This window comes from Prionailurus bengalensis, chromosome C2, assembly GCF_016509475.1.
Source record: "Prionailurus bengalensis isolate Pbe53 chromosome C2, Fcat_Pben_1.1_paternal_pri, whole genome shotgun sequence".
Taxonomy (NCBI): Eukaryota; Metazoa; Chordata; class Mammalia; order Carnivora; family Felidae; genus Prionailurus; species Prionailurus bengalensis.
The window spans coordinates 63,734,125-63,758,432 of NC_057350.1; positions in this window are offsets into that span (position 1 = coordinate 63,734,125).

Genomic DNA, 24,308 nt, shown 5'->3' on the forward strand with positions numbered 1-24,308 from the left:
TAACCTTTCCATTATCACTGAGGGTCTGCTCAGCACCAGGCCCAACTGCTCCAATAATTTCAATTACTTTCCCTGACAAATTTTATGTTTCATGTATTTTAGTGGCCTGATAATTATGATTTCTCTCATTTCTCGCTATCGAGCTTAATGGGTTCCAGCATGAGTGTGCAGTTTCAGAAATGAAGTTCCACTTGAATTCACAAGTTATTATCTACTTTCATTAATGGAATTGGAAAAGAGAGAGTGGAAAAGAAATAAAGAATGAGGAAGAAGGAAGAGATGAGTGAGCAGGAGGAGGGGGGAAAGGAAAACAAAAGGCCAGGATTAAAAAAAAATCAACCAAATGGGAAAGAAACAGTCAGACTAAGTATAAATAGAAAGTAGAAAGGAAAATATGTTGAAAATCTTTTTTTTTTAATATGAAAAGCACTGAATAGGTTATTTCCATTATTAGACCCATGAGTGATGAAAAGGCATGATGTATTGGAAAATTCCCAGGTTTTGCAGCTAGACCACATAGGGTTAAAGAACCTGGTTCTTTCATTTACTTGCTGTGTAATCCAAAAGTATGTTATTTGAGCTCACTGAGATTCATCTGTTTTCTTCTTTGTGTGAATAAGAACACTGACTTTATGGACTAATTCCACTTCCTCTTTCCCAGTCCTTCCTATGTGTATCAACAATTTTTTATAAAATGACAGCTATGGAATGACGACTGAAAAATTGTCCTGCTGCAGGTAAGTGGGCTTTCTGAGAGGTTATAGATCTGGAGGCAGAGATGAATAAGAGCTTAGTTTGCCTAGGCATCCACACAACTTTCCTCCCCCATGAAGATATGATTCTACTCCCACTTGTCTGGCATAAGATATGGGAATGTCCAACTTTGAACAATGGAAGCCTTAGCAAAAAAAAGATTATTTGTGTCAGTTCTCATGATTACTATGTAAGCCCTCATGAAGCCAAGTGACACACAGCTGAAGGTGTCATCTGTTCAGGTGAAGATATGTTCAATAGGTTGCAATTTCTCCAGCTTTATGGAATTCTGATTTTTGGCCAAATAATTGGTAACTTAATCTGACTTTATAATAAGTTTATGTATGTCATCTCTTATAACCAACATTTAATCCACCTGAGAAGATTTATCTGAGAAAAGTAGAACATAGAAAGATGAAGAATTAACCCTTGACTTCAAGAAGCCCATAAACTAGTAGGGGCATAAGAGGAATATATAAATAAGTATAATAGAAAATGAATATGATAAATGCTATAAAATGGCATTTTGGATCATATAGATTTAAGGAAAGAAAATGTTTTATCATAAAATATTATATTTTAATAAGGGCCCAGGTTGTTTTTTTAATGTTTATTTTAATTCTAGGTAACATACAGTGTTACATTAGTTTCAGACATACAGTATAGTAATTCAACAATTCTATACAACACCTGGTGATCATCACAAGTGCACTCCTTAATCCCCATCATCTATTTTATTGATCTTACCCACCTCCCTTCTGATAGCCATCAGTCTGTTCTCTATAGGTAAGAGTCTGTTTCTTGGTTTCTCTCTCTCTCTCTCTCTCTCTGAATCTCTCTCTCTTCTTTTCCCTTTTGCTCCTCTGTTTTGTTTCTTAAATTCCACATATAAGTGAAATCATATGGTATTTATCTTCCTCTAACTTATTTCACTTAGTATTATAATCTCTAGTTCCATCCATGTCATTGCACATGGCAAGATTTCATTATTTTTTATGACTGAATAGTGGTCCATTGTGTATATATATCACATCTTTATCCATTCATCAATTGATGGACACTGGGCTGCTTCCATATCTTGGCTATTGTAAATAATGCTGCTATAAACATAGGGGTGCATGTATCCCTTTGAATTAGCCTTTTTGTATTCTTTGGTAACCCAGTAGTATGATTGTTAGATCATAGAGTAGCTCTATTTTTAACTTTTTAGGGAACCTCCATACTGTTTTCCAAAGTGGCTGCATCAGTTTACATTCGCATCAACAGTGTAAGATGGTTCCTTTTTCTCCACACCCTCATCAACAAGGGACCCAAGTCTTAAGCCAAGGGAATGGATATCTAGTTTTACAATTTCAAACATCAGTGAGATACTTGGGAAAATAAAAGGAGGATTACAGAGTCCTTCCCTATTTTCCTGAAAATACATCAGATAGATGGCAACAACTGAGCCCTGTACTGAAGGCACTTAAAGTAATAAAATGATAAAGATTTAGAAAGAAGAAGAATTCTCAAAGTAACATTAGAATTAATCAAACATTTTAAAGGTAACGAAAAAGCGGCAGTAGTAAAGAAAAATTTTTAAATAAACATGCATGGAAATAGCTACACTCATGAATCATTTAAAATGCCTTTACTCTGGGGGTGCTGGGTGGCTCAGTCAGTTAAGCGTCCGACTTCGACTCAGGTCATGATCTTGTTGTCTGTGAGTTTGAGCCCTGGTTCAGGCTCTGTGCTAACAGTTCAGAGCCTGGAGCCTGATTCAGATTCTGTGTCTCCCTCTCACTCTGCCATGCTGTGTCTCTCTCTTTCTCTCTCTCAAAAATCAATAAACATGGAAAAAATAAAAATAAAATGCTTTTACTCTGTATTCTGCAACTGAAAAGGATATCAGTTTTCTCCAGGGATCCTAATAGGGACCAATGAAAGATAGTTCATCTTCATTTCAGTTAAGATGAAGTCAAAAAGGCAGTTCTGCTTACTGCAAATTGTAGGAAAAAAATAATTCACTGGACAACATGTTTCTCTCTTATCAAGTACCATTCTGCCAAGGCAACTAAAGACAACTTGAAATTTCTTAAGGTCATTTATACTTTTCTGTAAATACATTTTAAAACACCATTCTGTAGGAGGAATTAGATCAGTTTATCCATTGATTGACCCAATCATATCAGCCTTAGCTTTTCAGAAAAGGAACATGCCTTTCCAAAAACAGTGTGCATGTCAAACTAATCAAAGTGATATACCACATTAACAAAAGAAAGGATAAGAACCATATGGTCCTCTTAATAGATGCAGAAAAAGCAGTGGACAAAATACAACATCTAGGGGCGCCTGGGTGGCACAGTCGGTTAAGCGTCCGACTTCAGCCAGGTCACGATCTCGCGGTCCGGGAGTTCGAGCCCCGCGTCAGGCTCTGGGCTGATGGCTCAGAGCCTGGAGCCTGTTTCCGATTCTGTGTCTCCCTCTCTCTCTGCCCCTCCCCCGTTCATGCTCTGTCTCTCTCTGTCCCAAAAATAAATAAACGTTGAAAAAAATTTTTTTAAACAAAATACAACATCTATTCTTGATAAAAACCATCAACAAAGTAGGTATAGATGGAACATACCTCAACATCAAAAAGGTCATATATGAAAGGTCCACAGCTGATATCATCGTCAGTGGGGGAAAACAGAGAGCTTCCCCACTAAGGTCAGGAACACGACAGAGATGCCCACTCTCATCACTGTTGTTCAACATAGTACTGAAAGTCCTAGCCTCAACAATCAGACAACAAAAAGGAATGAAAGGCATACAAATTGGCAAGAAAGAAGTACAACTTTAACTACTGGCATATGACATGATCCTTTATGTAGAAAATCCAAAGACTCCACAAAAAAAAATGCTAGAATACATGAATTCAGCAAAATCAGAGGATATAAAATCAATGTACAGAAATCAGTCGCATTTCTATACACCAATAATGAAGCAGCAGAAGGAGAAATCAAGGAATCGGTCTCATTTAAAATTATAGCAAAAGCCATAAGATACCTAGGAGTAAACCTTAACAAAGAGGTAAAAGATATGTACTCTGAAAATGATAGAACACTTATGAAAGAAATTGAAGAAGACACAAAGAAATGGGAAAACATTCCATGCTCACGGATTAGAAGAACAAATATTGTTAAAATGTCTATATTAACCAAAGCAATGTATACATTTAATTCAATCCTTATCAAAATAACATCAGCAAACAATTGATTGCTAGAAGAAACAATCCTAAAACTTGTATGGAACCACAAAAGACTCCAAATAGCCAAAGTAGTTCTGAAAAAGAAAAGCAAAGCTGGAGGCATCACAATTCTGGACTTCAAGTTGAGTTACAAAGCTGTAGTCAGTCAGGCTCTGAACTGGTGGCACAGAGCCTGCTTGGGATTCTCTCTCTCTCTCTCTCTCTCTCTCTCTCTCTCTCTCTCTCTCTCAAAATAAATGAATAAACATTAAAAAAAAGTTGTAGTCATAGTCATCGAGACAGTATGGTACTGGCACAAAAACAGGCACATAGATCAATGGAACAGAACAGAACGTTGAGAAATGGATCCACAACCATGTAATCAACTTATCTTTGACAAAGCAGGAATGAATATACGATGGAAAAAAGATAGTCTCTCCAAGAAATGGTGTTAGGAAAACTGGACAGTGACATGCAGGAGAATGAAACTGGACCACTTTCTTATATCATACACACACACACACACACACACACACACACAAATAAATAAATTCAAAATTAATGAAAGACCTAAATGTGGGACAGGAAACCATCAAATTTCTAGAGGAGAACACAGGCAGCAACCTCTTTGACCTCAGCCATAGCAACTTCTTGCTATACATATTGCTGGAGGCAAGGAAAACTGAAGCAAAAATTAACCATTGAGGCCTCGTCGAGATAAAAAGCTTCTGTACAGTGAAGGAAACAACCAACAAAACTAAATGGCAGCCTATGGAATGGGAGAAGACATTTGCAAATGACATACCTGATAAAGCTGATAAAGGATTAGCATGTAAAATCTATAAAGGACTTATCAAATTCAACACCCAAAAAACAAATAACCCAGTTAAAAAATGAGCAGAAGACATGAGTAGACATTTTTCCAAAGAAGACCTATATGGCCAACAGACATGAAAACAGCAGGGAAATATGCATCAAAATCATCACGAGATACCACCTGACATCTGTCAGAATGGCTAAAATTAACAACACAAGAAACTGTAGGTCTTGGCGAGGATGTAGAGAAAGAACTGTCTTGCACTATTGGTGGGAATGCAAACTGGTACAGTCAATCTGGAAAAGAGTAGGGAGGTTCCTCAAAAAAGTAAAAATAGAACTACCCTAAGATCCAGCAAATGGATACAAACGAATACAAAAATACAGATTCAAATGCAAACATGTATCCCACTGTTAATAGCAACATTATCAATAATAGCCAAACTATGGAAAGAGTCAAAATGTCCACTGACTGATGAATGGATAAAGAAGACATGGGGACACCTGGGTGGCTCAGTTGGCTGAGCATCTGACTTCGGCTCAGGTCATGATCTCATGGTTCATGGGTTTGAGCCCTGCTTCAGGCTCTGTGTTGACAGCTCAGAGCCTGGAGCCTGCTTCACATTCTGTGTCTCCCTCTTTCTCTGCCCCTCCCCCACTCATGTTCTGTCTCTGTCTCTCAAAAATGAATAAACATTAAAAAAAAGATGTGGTATATATATACAATGGAATATCATTCACCTATCTGAAAGAATGAAATCTTGGGGCATCTGGATGGATCAGTTGGTTGAGTAAACAACTCTTGATTTTGGCTCTCTGGTCATGACCTAATGGTTCATGAGACTGAGCCACATATCAAGCTCTGTGCTGAGAACATCAAGCCTGCTTGGGATTCTCCCTCTCCCTCTCTCTCTGTCCCTCCTTGGCCCACACACACACTCTCTCAAAATAAATAAACAAACTTTAAGGAAAAAAAAAAGATGAAATCTTGCCACTTGCAACTATGTGGATGGAGCTAAAGAGTATTATGTTAAGTGAATAAGTCAGTCAGAGAAAGACAAATACCATATGATTTCACTCACATGTGGGATTTAAGAAACAAAACATATGAACATATGGAAAGGAAAAAAGAGAGAGAGGGAAACCATGAAACACTCTAAAGATAGAAAACAAACAGGGCTGATCTAGGGAGATGGGTGGGGGATGGGCTAAATGGATAATGAGTATTATGGAGTCCCCTTAAGATGAGCACTGAGTGTTATAAGTAAGTAAAGAATCACTGAATTCTGCTCCTGAAACCAATATTGCACTCTATGTTAACTAATTAGAGTTTAAATAAAATTTTAAAAAGAGAAAAGAAAAAAGCAAAACACTATGTGCATGTCTACCCTGCTCTAGGCACTGTGTATGATATAGTGGGTACAAAGACAAATGAGCAAATATTGTTCTTGAAGCACTTGCAAAACCAAACAAACAGAGTGCTATGGTAGCTGATGGGGAAGAGAGTGAACAATTAAGTGTGTGACAGGAAAGTAGCAAGCTTCACAAACAGGTCCCATTTCAACTTGGTCTTGAGGAATCCCAGGAGCTCGCTTTTTGGTGATAGCAAGGTAAGGAATTCAAACATCAGAAGGGTCTGCACAAGCTGCACTCTGCAAGATTCGTTAAGTATTCAGGCAGATGCTGTTTGTCCTACAACCTGTTTATTGACTGTCTCAAGTTACTACTTGACTAAGATAATGTTAGTAGCCCACCGAAGGCTTTGGTGGTAATTAAAAAAAATACACACACACATATACACATACACACATATATACATATACACATATACACGCACACGTGTATATGTTTATGATTTCAAAATGCAGTGCCAGCTCTAGGGACTCTCATGGTTCACACACAATTGAATTTGTTTTCTTTGGGTCACAAGTCTATTTTATCTCAGCAGGATTACATTAGGACCAACTTAGGAGATTTGACATTATGTACCTGGTCTCATTATCTTTTACTATTAGCCTACTTTGCCTCAGTTAATCATGAAAAGAAGCACTGAATGTTAGAATATAGATGGTGAATCAAAGAACCTAAGGGAATCTGGCCTTCCTGTGCTAGGAAATCATCAGTCAATGGCAACCCCTCATGGAGGCCTTGGCACCAAAACTCAATTGGCAATCATGAATCCAGGATCTAAAAGGCAGGTCTGGGGTTTCTTTGACCTATTTGAGCCGCTCATGAGTCTTGCCTTAGTTTCTATCATGTCTACTTTTGTCATCTAAGGGTCAGCACAAATTATGATACATACAGAAATCTTGAAAAGTAGAGCATTATATTTATTTTTTTTCAACGTTTTATTTATTTTTGGGACAGAGAGACACAGAGCATGAACGGGGGAGGGGCAGAGAGAGAGGGAGACACAGAATCAGAAACAGGCTCCAGGCTCTGAGCCATCAGCCCAGAGCCCGCCGCGGGGCTCGAACTCACGGATCGCGAGATCGTGACCTGGCTGAAGTCGGACGCTCAACCGACTGCGCCACCCAGGCGCCCCGGAGCTTTTATTTTAAATATAATACTCTAGGGGCGCCTGGGTGGCGCAGTCGGTTGAGCGTCCGACTTCAGCCAGGTCACGATCTCGCGATCCGTGAGTTCGAGCCCCGCGGCGGGCTCTGGGCTGATGGCTCAGAGCCTGGAGCCTGTTTCCGATTCTGTGTCTCCCTCTCTCTCTGCCCCTCCCCCGTTCATGCTCTGTGTCTCTCTGTCCCAAAAATAAATAAAACGTTGAAAAAAAAAATAAAAAAAAAAAAAATAAAAGTTCCTTAGCCTACTAAAAATGACTCCTAAAGCACTTTGAGGAATAGAACCTTTCTCATATTTCCTTTCTTTGTTAATCTCTGTCCTACTGTTTGGAAGTTATTTGGTGTTTCTTGAACTATAGCCATACGAATTTTGGAGAAGCTCAACCTATTCATTCATATCACTGAGTATGAAGAATGTGAAATTTTGTCATTTATTATTCATTTATTTATGTATTTGTTTATTTTAGACTATGGAACCAGTTGCCTCCTGTGATTAAATATAATCTTCGAAATAAAATATGGACTAAAAGTATTCTTTGAACCTCAGGAATTATATCTTTAATGTTCTTTACATCTCGGTATCACCCTCAAATCATTATGGATATTTTTAATATGCATCTGTTGAAAATTAGACCCACAAAAAATGAGTAGAAATAGATGGAGTTGAAGCACAAAAGGTATAGAGGATAACAGACTGGGGGAATTTACATGTCCCCAGTGCCCACCCCAGCCCATAGTCCCAGACCCAGTGGTACCAGTGAATTATTCAGCAATATGATTTGTCATGTGAAATAATACATGGTCCACTCATTAAAGACTCATTATATGTCAGACATTTTACATAATTTAAGTCTAACTTTTACAAAGACATATTTATTATTGCAAAAACCAACTCCAAGAGCTCAAGAGGTTTACCTAGGGTTACAGATTCATGTTAATGCAGTGCAAGGATTTGAATCTATGTAATCTGAATCCAGAACCAAATGTTTCCACCTCTTCTGCCAAATCCCTATTCATAAGACTTTTAGAGGTCAGAAGAACTCAGAGTCCATCTCTTCCAACTAAGTAGCTATGGGGTCAGGTTGTTTAACCACAATTTTTTTTTATCATACATGATACAGATACACACTCTTTTAGAAACATTAAAATGGTATTTCAATCCTCTTGCTTTAAAAGAGGACTTGGGGCACCTGGGTGGTTCAGTCGGTTGAGCATCCGACTCTTGATTTCAGCTCAGGTCATGATCCCAGGGTCATGGGACTGAGCCCCGTGTCAGGCTCTGCACTGAGTGGAGAGCCTGCTTAAGATATTCTCTCTCTCACTCCATCTCCTTCTGCTCTTCTTCCCTGCTTGTGCTCTCATAAATAAATAAATAAATAAATAAATAAATAAATAAATAAATAAAGTCTTAATATTGTACATGTTAGACAAGAAGGAAAAACTGATCTGCCTGAAAATGGGGGAGCTATAAGAAGGAATGACGGTTGAGAGGAGAGGGCTCTGTTGTAGGAGAAATTTGGAATATAGAATTTGGGTCAGAGAAAACTTCTTCAATGCTGTCTAGAAGAATTACAATGCAAGCCAGGAATGCAAGCCCATGGTTAATTTAAATTTCTTAAGAGCCATGTTTATAAAGTAGAAATAATCTGATGAAATTAGTAATATTTTAGATGTAATCCAATGCATTTGAAGGGTTACCATTTCAAAACATATTAATACAAAACACTGAGATACTTTACATTCTTTTTGTTTATGAAGTCTTCACGAAATATCATGTGTGTTTTATACTGAAAGCACATATTTATCTAGAATAGCCACATTTCACATTCTCAATAGCAACATGTGGCTAGAGGTTACTGTTCTGGACACTATGGTTCCAGTTCAAGCATTAAGAAGAATGCTTGAACAGGGAAGGTAGTCAAATGGATTTTGCATTACAATGAATGGATTTCAGAAGAGGTTGCTTGAAGTACAGAAATTTATATGCTAATAATTGGAGAAGGATAAAACCGATAGTGTGGAGTGGAGTAAAGAGAAGAAAATTGAACATTTGGAGAGCAGGCACTTGATATCCATTTTCTAACTCTAACTCAACAGAAAGTTACCCTCAACCCATTATACAGATGAGAACACGAAAGTTTAGAGACAGCCACTTGCTCAAGTTTCTAATTTTTACTACTCCATGGATCTGTGACTACCTTAAATCAATAGCTTGTATCTATCTTATTCCAGCAGCCTGTAGTAAAAAGAAAAGTATAATCCTGCCAGCTGACCTGAGCCTACATTGTTGACATGAGGGGATTTGTAAAGGGCAAGGTCAGAGGAGGATACAAAGCTTGCAAAGAAATGTATTTCAAAGGCTGTAGCTACAACCCTGAGCCTTTAAGGTGTTGAAAACAGGGAGCCAGGGCCCTAGGCAGCTGTTCTGCTACACAGTTGTTATTCTGGCGACATGTACCTGCTGTTCTGTGGCACAGCTGAAGATAAAAAGCAAAGGATCAGGTTTGATATGTAGTCAGAAAGCATAGGTAGAAGAACTGAAGAAACTTTGCACATGAGGTTGGTTAAGAATCAGAGAAGCTTGCCCAATGGCCTGCTCTGGATATTCACACACTAGGATAGATTCTTATACAATTTATACAGGCTCAGTAGGTTTTCTAGCTTATATTTTAAAATATAAAATAATAATCATACTCTAAACTGCACATGTGAAATGCAGATAATCTACATTCTCTGGACATAGATTTTTGAGTAATCTGCTTGCATCATGGTGGTGAGATTTTCCACCACACTATTCCCATATGGTCAAATCTTTTATGAGAATTTGGAGAAGGAGAGAAGGGACATCAGACAAATACAATTAGCCTTACTTTTGCAAAAACGGATTTTCATGAAAAGCAAGTTATTTTCAGGTAAGGCTCATTTCAGAGAGTAAAGAAAAATCAAATGAGCTGATAAGTAATAAGACCCTCTTTAAAAATGGAATCATAATGAATTCTCATTTCTATTTGGATAAGAAGTTCACACTTAATTACTTAACCTATAGAATTGTAAGAGAATTAGAAGGATAGACTATTCATCCATTAAAAATTCCTTCAACAGTTATTTTTTGAGCACATATTATGAGCTGACCACTTTTCTAGGCTCTGGTTATAGAGTAGTGTGGCAGAGATGCTGGTTGATCCCTGAACCCATGTCTTCTTCTAGGAACACAACTAGACTACATTTCCTAGCCTTCTTTGTGGTTAGGTTTGGAACTGTGACTAGCCAATGGAATATAAGAGAAAGTGTTACCTCTGCTCCTGCCACGTCTGATTCTCCACAATCTTTCACCTACCACACTGACCTTGGAAGTTAAATTGAAGGTGGTGAAATCATTAGAAGAAAGATGCAGAATCCTCACTTAGAAGACAGGAATAAGAACACTGGTTTTAGACCTGAAGTGAGCTAGAAATAAACTCCTACCTTACAGCAGCTAGTGTGACCTTAAATAACATAAGTATAAACAACAGGCATGCTGTGTGCCCTCTAGGTCTTACATTCAAATGGAAACAGACAATAAATAAACAAACCACAGAGACATTTGGGTATATATGAAAATGTTAAGCCCAGATATAGAAGAACCCCACATAGCTCAGATTCACGATAAAAGATTAAAAGTGGTGGTGATACAAAAGTAATTTACATTTGACCACAGAATAAAGTATCTCTTTATCTTTTCTCTTCATCCTGTTCCCCCTTCCCAGCACAGTTTTTTTTTCCAAGTAAAGTCTATTTACTGAAATAGTGATAGACTTCAAAGTATGTGGAACAAGAGAAATCATATTATCTTAGAGATTTCAGTTCACTGTTTTCTTTACCGAATGTTAATCCACTTGTAGAAAGATGTAAATGCATCTTTTTTTTTTTTTTCCAGGCAATAATGAAACATTGGTTGCCTGTTTTCTCCCATGAACAAAAAAGAAATGCTGAATACATTGCCTGGTCATAGAGCAGTAAGCAGGATGGCTGAGGTGGTAATCAAAGAGGTCTGAGATCTAGTCCTAATTATGTGATGTTAGTTAAAGTAGCTGCTTCTGAAGGCTTAGTTTCTATATCTACAAAATTAGAGTTTTGGGCTAAATGACCTATAAGATTTCTCCCAGCTCTCACATTTCTATTTCTATTTCCAACATTTGAACCCAAACTTTTTTTCTTTGTACAGAAAGTGGTAAAAGTATGGCTCAGATGCAATGGCTTGGGAGATATGCTGCATGGTTTATAGGTTCAAATTATGGGACTCAGTATGTGAACTCTGAATCCTTGACTCTCAGTTAGAGGCCTGATGCATTATCCAGAAAACAGAGGCTAAAGAGACATTGGAAAATTTCAGGTGATGCAGAGATTCTGTTTGAATTATCCAAAAAACTGCCCAGGACTTTTGCTTCATTTGACCCCTGCACTTCCGAGGCAGATATAGATACATATATAGAGAGAGAAAGAGAGAGGAGAGAGAGAGATTTGTGATTCTGATTTCCCAAAGCTCTGAGCCTCCTTTGTCCTTTGAAATGTCAACCTTTCAAAATAAGGACTGTATTGTTTTTAACAATTGGGTCTCTCTCCCCAGCCTTCCACCCCCTGCCCAGCTTCTCTCTTCTCTGTGCTCTAACTCAGGCCCCTCTCAGCTGTCTGGCTCCTGCTGGTGTGCATTATGATTGAACGTACTCTATGCTTTCCTTACCAGCGTGCCTTTGATTCAGATACAGACGGATACATTATTGATCAGAGTTTGGCTGCTGCTCTTCGCTGGCTGGGGCTGCACTACTTACTAACAAACGAGTAAGAGAAGAAGAGTGAGGAGAGCCTGTATCCTTTTAAAAAGCAAGTAGATAACAACCCCACAGTCTCCATCTTGGAACCTTTAAGAAATGCTACCCGGTTTCCTGCTAGGAGCCTTAGTTTGTCTGGTGAAGCATCATCGCTGCACAGAGAGAGGTCTGTGGTGGCCGCACCAGGCAGTGAAGGCTTGCTTGGACGAAGAAGAAATTTGCATAGACGGAGGCCCATTTTATGTCCCACAGTGTGTGAGTGGTTGAGCCTCTTTGCAAAATGTGTCATATAAACCCTAAGTAGCCATTTTGAAACAAATTCTTTAGAATCCTAATTAATTTTTGCCCCCAATCTATGATCAGGTCTCTGGACTCTGAACCTTCACCCTCCTCTTGATACTAAAGGCTGCTATGCTGGGAATCCTGCTTCTCACTCTTTGGCCTCTTTTCTGGGGGCCTCGGAGAGATGACTAAAAAAGCTATAATAAAAGATTTCTTTATCTCACTTGAAGTTTTCTTTTTCTTTAGACATTTCAATCCCTATTTCAAAATGTCATATTTTCAAGTGCTCATATCCTTTAATACAAAAACTCCACTATTAAAGTTTCGCTTGCAAAAGTGTGTGTGCATGTGCATGTGTGTGCATGCACAGACATACAGACATGATTCTTCTACCTATAACGGAAAACCTGGAAAAAATTTGGGGACTAACTTAAATAAATTATTGGTCATCCACACAATTGAACAACATGCAGCTATTTAAAAAGTGAGATGGATATATATCTATATTTATAGTGATTTTGAAAAAAAATCTATTATATTTTTAAATGGAAAACATACTTGTATAGGCTAAACTCTTCTGTCAAAAATTTTATCTACTACCGATCTACTTATCTGTCGGTCGGATGGTCTGTCCATCCATCCATCCACCCATCCAACTATGCTGGTTTAGGCGTAAAGCATATCATATTTTGTAGAGATGAAGATAAAATCTGTTAATTGAGTGACTGTGGGAAAAGGAAACTTAGATGTTAGAGTTTACCTTCCTGTTTTTTTTCTTCTAGCTTTGTGTAGATATCACTTTCATTTTTGAAAGGTGTCACATCAACTAAGGCTAACTAGACTCTGATATTATACAGAATCCTTATTCTTTATTTATTCTTATATTTCAAAATCTTTATAAGCTTTGTTTAAAAATGCCCTAATATTAAGGCTTAATAGTCACATAAAAAGACAGTGTGAGTCACTTTTCTGAAAGTGAATTTGAAAGATGCAGAAAGACTCGGGGGGGTTATGAGTCCCCGAATAGTGAGAAGACACCTAGGGGAGCAAAGGAGAGCAGGGTGAAGGGGACAGGAACCACATGGAGCTATGTGCTTCTCTGGGCTGCATGGAGGCAGCAGGAAGGAGGGCTGACTGGTAGTTAGGAAAATTGGATTCCAGCCCTGCTCTGCCATTTACTACCTCCTGCACATGTCACTTAACCTCTCCTAACCTCAGTTTCCTCATTTATAAAATAAGGGAATTGTGTTGGGTGATTTCTGAGGTGCCTTCTAGCTCAGAAATCTATTAAATTCTATGAAACATCATCCTTTTTCCCACCACATAATTGGCAGGAGGTGGTAATGAAATAAGGTCCAGAATAGAATTCATCTTTCAATGTACATTTTCTCTGTCCTTCAAATGGAAGTAGCTGGTAGGTCTTCTTTTTCCCCTCCTGTTACCCTGACTGTGAGTGAGGATAAACTCCCGACACAGGACCCCATAGAGACTTTTATGTGCTGGGAAAAAGCAAGCTGACCCGAAACACCTTTGACAGAGCATTCTTCTGGTCAGAGCCAGAAAAGGCAGGCACAGTGAATAAAACATAGGCTAGAAAGAACGATCAGGTTTTTTGTTTGTTCGTTTTTTCTAATTTTTTAAACCAGAAAAAATACATCATTTACCATTTGGAATTTTGTAGTATGTGGTAATTTCTATTTTATCTGATTAAGCCCAATTGTCCTTTTTAAAGCATTTCAGCTCTGCTAATGCTTTCTTTTTTCCCCCAAGTTTATTTATTTTTGAGACAGAGAGAGAGAGAGAGAGAGAGAGAGAGAGAGAGAGAGAGAGAGAGAGAGAATGCATGCAGGGGAGGGGCAGAGAAAAAGGGAGAAAGAATCCCAAGCAGGCCCCCTGCATTGTTAGTATGAAGCCCCATGCAGAGCTTGAATTCATGAACCACAAGTTCATGACCTGAGCCAAAACCAAGAGTCTGATGACCAAATGAGCCACCCAGGTGCCCATCCACCAATGTTTTCTATTTCAAACCTACAGGGATAAAAAAGTCTGACCTGGTCTCTACCATTCCAGCCGACTGTCAAGTTTCCCCAATCCCTTAAAGCCCTTGGCTTGCAGTTATGGAAAGAGATAAAGCCACAGACCTGGGTGAACACTATTTAATGATATGACCCAGGAGGGCTAATGCACTTTGAAATAACTTCTTGAGCACCTACCACATATTCTGCATCATTTTAAGCATTAAATATCCGAAGGTCAAAGTCCTATGTGAAGAAGATAGGAGTCTAAAGGGATAAGGAATCAACACACTATAACCATAATACAGGTCCCACACCAGAAGGATGGGCCAGAGCTCTGAAAAGACAGAGGAGATTCATTTGAACTGGGCCTTAAAGGCAAGAATCAATATCCAGGTTCTTTTGCTAACAGTTTCTGAACTTACTATGGCAAGGAAAGTATCTTCATTCTTTCACATGCGAGAGCCCCAGAAGACAGCATGGATATATACAGCCAGTAGGCTACCTGGAAACCAAGGCATGAAGAAAGACGCAGGAATAGCAGAGCTGGGTGGTTGGTCTGAGAACACGCAAGAGCAGGGCAATGTTGAGCAAGCCAGTGGAGAATGGACCCTCAAAGGAAGCAATAGGGTAACAGAATAGGGTGGGGTGGGATGAAACATGGCACAGGGCCGTGCCTCTTAGACATTGCAGGTTTCATTACAATATGGTCTTGTTTAACTTATCTCTTCAGAGACTGAGTTTTACTGGGAATCCTATACTGACTGCCTCCAGGGTGCATCTCCTTTCAAATAAGGTCCCTCATCTGCTATAAGCCATCACAAGCATGGCAACTTTTGTCCTGAAGCCTTTGGCAAAGTGGAGCAAACCTAGCGGGATCACTAAAGCGCAGACACCCTGCTGGGGTGAAGATGAATGGAACTGCAACTGGGAAATATTTTACAACCAGGTGTGAATAAATGGAGAAACAAAGAAAATATTTCTGTCACTGAGTGATTTACACTAGATTCAGACTAAGACTCATAGCCACATGCAGGAATCAGCTGGAAGTCACGCGTGAAAGAGTAAATACCATTTTTTTTCTTTAAGTAATATGCACATTTAAATAAAACCAACAAATCCTTTTTAAATGATAGCATTGTTCCCCAAATGTTGTCATTCCTTGATTTAGTTATTTTTCTTCTAGCAGAGGTCATAGTCAGATTGCTGGAGTCCATGGGGTGAGGGAGAAATGATAGGTGTTAATGGTTGACCAATGACTTTTTCTGATAAGTAATAAATGAAGGGGCTCTACATCTTTCCAAATTTTAAAGGGTTTCCCACTAGCCTGAAATTTCTGAGGCCATAGGTGTTCATGGGTTTAAGGATGATAAGTTTCTACAAAAGTCGTATTCAAATGTCAGTTAATAGTCCAATACTTAGTGCTATTAACATATGTGCTCTAGATAGACATTTTGTGAAGCCATCATGCAGAAAGTAATTTTGCTTTGTGAGTGTACAGGCATAATCAGGGTAAAACAATACTCCATTTTGATGCCCAATAAGATACACACACACACACACACACACACACACACAAAGAAGAGACATTGATGACAGACATTTTCTGTTTCCTTAAGTGTTGACTCAGGGATGGAGAAATATTTGCCAAGTCATGAGTGATTTCAGTATTATAGTTAGAATACTTGAAATTTTGCAAAATGGGGTCTTGTGTTTTAGGTTCTGAAGGGCTAACAATGCTCACCACTTTTTAAGTTTCTTGACCATATGTAGTTATATAGGTTCAGTGGCAGTGCCCTAAAGCCATATAACTATGAGCCATATTATCATAGGTTCTAGCTCTTTTGTTTATATAGAATTAAGAACTTAAGATGTATGATTTTATTTATCCTCCAAATCACAAAGTGAAATATTCAGGGTCTTATTAAAGGTCCTTAATTGAAATGCCATGATAATGCAAATGCAGAAACAAACAATAAAACCTTGAACTTCCGGGTCTCAGATAAATGTGTTCTGTAGACTCCACTGCTTCCAAAATAGAAGAATTCTAGAAAAATCACATCAGAGAAATCTGAGGGATCCCAGAAAAATCACAACCTTTAGAGAAATCAGGGTTTTCAGAGCTATTTGACTGACAAAACCATGCCTTTTTCCTGGCTTCATCTCAGCCCCTGGAGCTGTCACATTAAGAGGCTGTATGATTTCACACAGAGTGTGTGATCAGAAGTGTGGCAGGCAACTTGAGGCCACCTAGGAACACAAGGGAGTGTGATCATGCATATGTCCCAGGAGCAATTCTAGAAATGAAGAAGGAATAATAAATAAATAAGAGCTGTGGGTGGAAGAACCTCACACTGTGACTTTCTGTCTGTAATAACGAATCTGATACTTAATAAATGAGCAAATATTTATTTTGAACAGTGTATATCCTCAATATCATGAAAGGAGCTACGTAAGGTAGAGACAAATAATGAAATGTCCCCTACCCTCAAACAGCTTGTGATCTATCATTTAAAATTTTTTTTTAATGTGTATTTATTTTTTGAGAGAGAGACAGAATGCAAGCAGGGGAGGGGCAGAGAGAGGAAGAACAGAATCTGAAGCAGGCTCTGGGCTCCAAGCTGTCAGCACAGCTGATGTGGGGCTCGATCTCACAGACTGAGAGATCATAACCTGAGCTGAAGTGAGGTGCTTAACCAACTGAGCCACCCAGGTGCCCCACTTGTGATTTTATCTTAATGAAGCATATTCTTGTTTCTGGTCCACTGAAATGTAAAAGAGCCACTTTTACCTTATCTTAGAATCCTCAGATAGTTTTGCTTAGATGGGATATAATTCATGCTGTTTTGGCCATGACCAGTATAAAATGTGTGTTTTTTTCAAATATAAATATTAAAAGATATGAAATGATAACTGATGTGAGTTGTCCTTCCTGAAACAAGTCCAGGCATATTTACACGCACTGATACTCAGGGGGTGCCAGAAATTAAATTTCAATTGTCCATATGGCCCTGACTTGAGGGAAGTGGTCTATGTCAGCATGAAGGGCAGCTTTGTCAGATGACTCTGGATGGATTTTCACAGAAAATAAAAGACATGAAGAAGAATGGAGATGCAATTCTATCTTCTCTGAAATATGTTGATGCCTTTTTGGGGGAGATGGTTCCTCCCTTTCTAAAGAGGGGAGTTAAACATCAGTGATGACCAGGCAGGAGAAAATTGAGGATCTGGGACTATTTTCTGGGTTAATTATAGACATCATCTCAGTAGATTCACCCTTAATCATCTAGTCTTGATAGCAAACTATTCTTGGTATAAGATGGTAAGTATTTAAAAGAAAACCAGAAAATAAATGATTTTTCACAACTCTTGGCAACCCTGAGGATGTCTTGGTATGGATTAATTATCACTCATCCTCTTGCCTGGTTTTAGGGAGGCTCATCACTGATGGTCAGTTATTATATTAATCCCTATAAAATCGTTGAAAGTAAAACCATAGTATTCAAAGTGCTTATTTTGCACAAAATGAACTAATGTCTTGCACCTCAAGCTGGCCAAGATTTAGCCTCTAAAAAAAGTCATTAATGCTATATGTCACTTTCCATAATATATTCCAGAAAGTTATGAGTAAATATTTTGGGGTATATCAATCACATATAAATGCACTGTGAGAGTTGGCTGTTTAAAATAATTCCATCTAACTCAACAGCTTTTGCTGAGAATTGATTTCATTGCAGGCATTGAACTAGATGCTGTGGATGTACAGATGAATATAACTTTGTTCCTGTCATCAAAAATCTTACAGTTTAGTGTAAGGGAGAGATGCATTAATACCAGATGTCGATATCATATGCTGAGTGCACACCTAAGGTAATGTGAGAGAACAAAGAAGGAGCAACCTGTTCATCCTGTGGAGATCAGTAATAGTGTTTGGAAGAAAAAGAAACGGCTGAGCTGGGGTTTGAAGGGAGAATGGAGATTGTTAAAGAATTCTTTGGTCCAGTAATCATTCCTTATTTTATTCATACTGTTTGTGTAATTTCAGCCAAAACACAACCTTATTTCTCTTGAACTCCTCAATTGTAGAATAGGGAATTAGAGACAAATGCAGCAAATGGTTTACTACATATTGATACATTCTTTGGTTCATTCTTATGTATTTTTGTTCATATAATAAGTGGTAATACCCCTGCCTTGTTCTTGTACTATAAATATTATCAATGCAATTACATTCAACCTGAAGATACAATGGGAAATGAGTATTATTGGTGCCATTAACAGGTCTGATACAGAAAGTCTAGACCAATCAGGGAAAAAAAGAGCAGTGCATTTGTTTTCATGGCTACATTAATGAAAAGGAGTATACAATGGGGAGGGGATGACCTCCTGGAGAGAAAAAAAAAGGCTGAACAATCACAATGCATCAAATTCTGTCTTCTGAGAAGCCTCTGTGACTATATGTCTATTATCTTTGTGTATCAATTTTCCCTCTGAATCAAATGGCTCTCTCTTAATTTGCATATTAGTGAAGGAAGAGTTTTTATTGAATCAATTTACATTTATTTTCCTCAGGTTTTTTTTGGGGGGGGGCAGTGGAAGTATGGAGGAGGTTACTGATGACAGAATCATGTTAACTCACAGGTTCTGATTGAAAGGGCATTTATTCAACCATGTAAATAATTACACCTAGTGTGCAAGAGCATGTGGTACTGGTGCTGGGACAGGGGGCCATACCACAGATGTAGCTTCCATAGTGCAGTGAGGACAGGCTTCCTAAATCTTTCCACATGTCCTTACTGTCGTCACACATAAAACACAATGGCCTACATACACTAACAACTGGCTTTCTGGATCTTTATTTTGTTTGGGGTTTGAGTCATTAAAACCTCATGTTATTGATTTATTTAAGAATAATCTACAGGATAAGGAAAATATCTCCCAGATACATTAACTAGAATGACACTAACTCTCCATGTGGCAGAAAACCGTTTTCTAAAGAACTGTTTTAGGTGATAGTTGTTTTACCTAAGATCTGGTAGTAGCAAAATTAAAGACAAGAACCATTCTCATACAGAGAAAGCAATAAGCAAGGGAGCATTGTTAAATGCATTACCATCTACTGAAGCCCACATGAAGATATGTATTTAATTAGCCTTTGGGCTATCTCTAAATGCTTGCTTTTATTCCATAGTATATGGGGAATCTTAATTTGCACATGCTAATGCACCTTCATAAAGACCTCCTTTGGAAAAACTCTTTTAAATTATTGAGGCATCCTTGGCTGTAATGCTTTATAAATGCTTCTGAATTTAAAAACAAAATGTGTAAATAGGGCTTTTTTTTTCTTTAACCTGTCAAACTTCTGTCAGCCAGTAGCAATCTGTTTTTTTTTAAGCAAGGAAGTTAGAGTTTACAAATTCTCATAGTTATGGAACTCAGGGTAACAATAGCTAACATACTTGATTCATTTGTAATATAGAGTGCATCCATGCTGGAGGGCTTTTTTATACATATGGAAATGAGAAAGGAATATTTCTTCTTTCCTAAATCTGTGATCTAGAAATATCAGATGCATAATGAAAAATAGATAATCTTTTTTGTTTGAGAGAGACAGAGAGACAGAGAGAGTGGGGGAGGGACAGAGAGAGAGGGAGAATTCCAAGCAGGCTCTGTGCTGTCAGCACAGAGCCCTACAGGGGGCTTGACTCAGGAACCATGAGATCATGACTTCAGCTGAAACCAATAAACCAAGAGTCAGACTCTTAATCAACTGAACCACCCAGGCGCCCCGATAATAATTTTTTCACAAGTGTATAGATTTTTTTTAAGTTTTTTTTTTAAATTTTTTTTCAACATTTATTTATTTTTGGGACAGAGAGAGACAGAGCATGAACAGGGGAGGGGCAGAGAGAGAGGGAGACACAGAATCGGAAACAGGCTCCAGGCTCCGAGCCATCAGCCCAGAGCCTGACGCGGGGCTCGAACTCACCGACGGCGAGATCGTGACCTGGCTGAAGTCGGACGCTCAACCGGCTGCGCCACCCAGGCGCCCCTAAGTTTTTAAATATTTATTATTTTTGAGAGAGAGAGAGAGATTGTGCGCTCAAACAGGGGAGGGGCAGAGAGAGAGGGGGAGACAAACATCTGAAGCAGGCTCCAGGCTCTGAGCTGTCAGCACAGAGCTTGACATGGGGCTCGAGATCATGTGAGATCATGACCTGAGCTGAAGTCGGACGCTTAACCGGCTGAGCCAGCCAGGTGCCCCACAAGCGTTTAGATTTTTGACTAAATGACAGATCTCGTCTCAGGTGAATAGACCAGTTCTTGGTTCTTTGCAGGCAGCTGACCTTGGGGAAGAGTGTAGCACAGAGCAGGCAGGCTCCAGGGCTTTGCTGCCCCAAACCAAACTCGTACTCATTCATGCACAGGAGGCTTTTTAATTTTTGTATTCTTATTTTTTTTCTGGAGCATTAATGTTTTCCCAAATGTTAAGACCTAATACCTAGGGTTGCAGGTAGTGGCGGTGATGGTGTCTTTTTTTTTTTTTTTTTTTTTACCTGAGAAGATAACATGAAAGAAAAGGCTTGGTCTTTGGAGTCAGAGATACCTGGGTTCAAATGACAGTATCCTGACTCAGGACACTGGTAAAAATGATAATATAAATCCATGGGTGCATATGTATCGAAAGCAGCTTATGAGAAGCGAGGGGTCCTGACCAGGTAGCTCTCCTACTGTTGGAGAAAAACTGAGGCTAGATTCCGTTGGGTCAAGGTTTCTAGTCTTCCATACCAATGCCACTTCTGTCTTACTCTAAATAGCTGCAAATTTGGTAGAAAAAGGACAAAGGGGATGAACAACAGCTGTTGCTGTTCCAGGGTTTTATTAAATTATACTTTTAAAAACCCATGTATCTAAAACTCAGTGTGCAATGAATGTAAGCAGGCTGTGCAGAAAAGCTCCAGGCAGCTGGGAGAGTTACAAAAGCAAAGTGGGAACAAGAGAAATATACCCATATGTTCAAATCAAAAACAGTTTTCAATATAGCCCACTCTGCTGACTCCCAGCACAGAGATGAAGAGTCACAGCCTCCCTCCATGTACAAAAAAGCAGACTCGGGTCATACAAACACATTCACCTGCGGTTCTGGGCCTGCCCGTGTTCGGTCTGATGCCCTGACACCCTGCCGATGTTTTACTTGCATTCAGACTCTGTCTTTCTCATAGGCAACAGGCCTGGGAGATTCCAAGAAGTATTAATGATCTCCTCTCCCTGGGGCAACTGGCTTTCTTCCTTCCAGTGTAGGATTACTTTAGGGAATGCCTCCTTTGAGTACACAGGCACAGCGTTCAGTTTTAAACCAGGCTTTGCCACTCACATTTGCACTGCTGCAATGAGGACATTTCATCCAAAATTAATATCTCAGAGCAGCTATTGAAGAGAAGCAAGAGAGGGGCAAATTGGGGAAAGCCACTCTGCTCTTGCTCCTGCTGAAAGCCCTAACCCTGGTATGGTTGATTATGACTCCAGGGTTCGACTGGTCCTGACACTGTATGAGAAGCCCTCTCCATGGGTTCTCCTTAAAGCAAATGTTGTCAACATTTTTCAGCCTGGCTATACAAGACACATGGTGTGAAATCAACACACAGCACACATTTCAAAAAGCACACCCAGAATTCCACCTTTTTTCAACTTTAGGCTTTTCTACCACTTCCCCCCCTTAAGAAAATGGGTCATAACATAAAGAAAGGAACAAGAATGACATTATTATAGGGATTACCTTGAATTTGGTCTAATTATTGAAAACTTTGTTTGCAAACTTTTATATTTTGTCATTAGACCACATCATTTAGAAACATCTTACATCTGATTTTGACATTCTTTAAAAATTAGCACAAATGGGGGTGACTGGGTAGTTCAGTTGGTTAAGCGTTCGACTCTTGATTTCAGTTCAGGGCATGATCTCATGGTTCCTGACTTCAAGACCCGCATGGGACTCCGTGCTGACAGTTCAGACCCTGCTTGGGATTCTCACTCTCTCTCTCTTTCTCTCTGTTCTTTCCCTATTCACATGCTCTCTCTCTCTGTCTCTGTCTCTCTCTCTCAAAACAAATAAACCTTAAAAAATTACCACAAATGAACAACTTAAGGCTATAGTGTCTGTTTATGTTACTAAATTTGCAGAAATCCCACATCCAAGTTTTACTTACCTTCACACTGAACACCTATGTTTTTGTTGCTTTTCAACACCTTAATTCTAGAGAACTTGGAATGAAGAGGTAGGAAACTTTACTTAATCTGAGAAACACCAAGATATCTATGGCTTTCTGTGACAGAACACCAAGTAAGAAAAACCCTAGACAGCAAAGTGATGATAAAAAGACCATTTATGCACCTAATTGATAAGCATATGCTAATGAACCAACTCCCTACTTCTTCCAACAAAATATTACTACATTTCAAGTGATAGGAAAAGCTTGAGTTTGGGATTTGGTCATAACTCTAAAGCAGTTCTTGTGTAAAGTTTAGATATATGGGGGGAAATCCACTGTCTTTAAATCCTAATTAGGCTTTTCTAATCTGAAAGTAATGGGTTGCTGAGACAGTTAAAGGTAATGACTAATGGGGAGTCTAGGATCATCTCTGAATTTACAGAATATGCTCTCAGGCTTCACTCTGTCAATATAAGAAATCAAGGACTAGCCATAATCCTGGCAAACAATCTATGGTTCCCCTGCTTGTCCTTTGTGATTGTTTTCATGCATTATGTATGGTACTCATCTGATATTACCAGTTAACAATGTTAACTATGGTGAAAATGATGATGAGAAGTAAAAATTAAAAATAGAATAAAGCTTTCCAAATTAGAAGTTTAACGAGAAAAGATTTCTCCCTCATTAAAATTTTGTGTGTCTCCTCTGAACCAATCTTTGTACCTCCTACTGCTACGCCCATTTGATTCTTCAAACTAAGCTCTAAGGAAGAAGTTCCACCTTTGATTAAGGAGGTCCAATTATTTCATTAATGAAATGACTAATTATGTCAAAACTTACATAATACACCTGTATTATTCTTCTCAGAAATGACACTGGGTTGAAATAGCTCTACCCTGAGGCAAAGTAGTTGAAAATAGTTGCAGCTACCTTTTGCTAATTAGGTAAATCCTTTTCAAAATTAGAGGTTTGTAATACTGGATCAAATGAGGGTCTATGTCAATAGAATATAAAATTGTCTCTAAAGGAAAAGACTAAGCAAATTTTAATAAAATCCATTCTTATGTTCTTGATCAGTATTTGGGTTACAGAATTCTGCTTTGTTGTGACTTTGAAAAGCAGTTCACACTTGGGCAAAATTTATTGAGCACAGCCTCCCTGGACAATAACTAAGAGCTGACCAGCAAATATGTGTTAGTAACCACTGTGATTCCCATTGTCTGGTCAGGTACAGAATTGACATGCAATGCAAATGAGATAGGAGCCAGTCACTTTCTAGGACTCTTGCCTGTTTTGTTTTGAAGTGGAGACTGATGCATTCTATCATGGTGATGAAGAGCTTGGCACTGAAGTCAAAGAGCCTGGGTTCAAATTCTGTATCTGTCTCCCATCAGTTACAAGCCTTATAAAGATGTTATTATGATTAAAAGAGATAATATGTGCAAAAAAACCTGAATGCATCTAATAACAGTAAGTTAGCAATAGAAGTAATTTTTTGCTAAGTTGTACCGATTTCAGGGACAGATGTTCCTGGATATTAGAGGCATCTTATCCTTTCCGTTTCCTGTTTTGCATGCAAGTAACATCACTTGTACTCTGTTTTTAGTTATACCCTTTGAGCATTTTAAAGGCATGGCCTACTC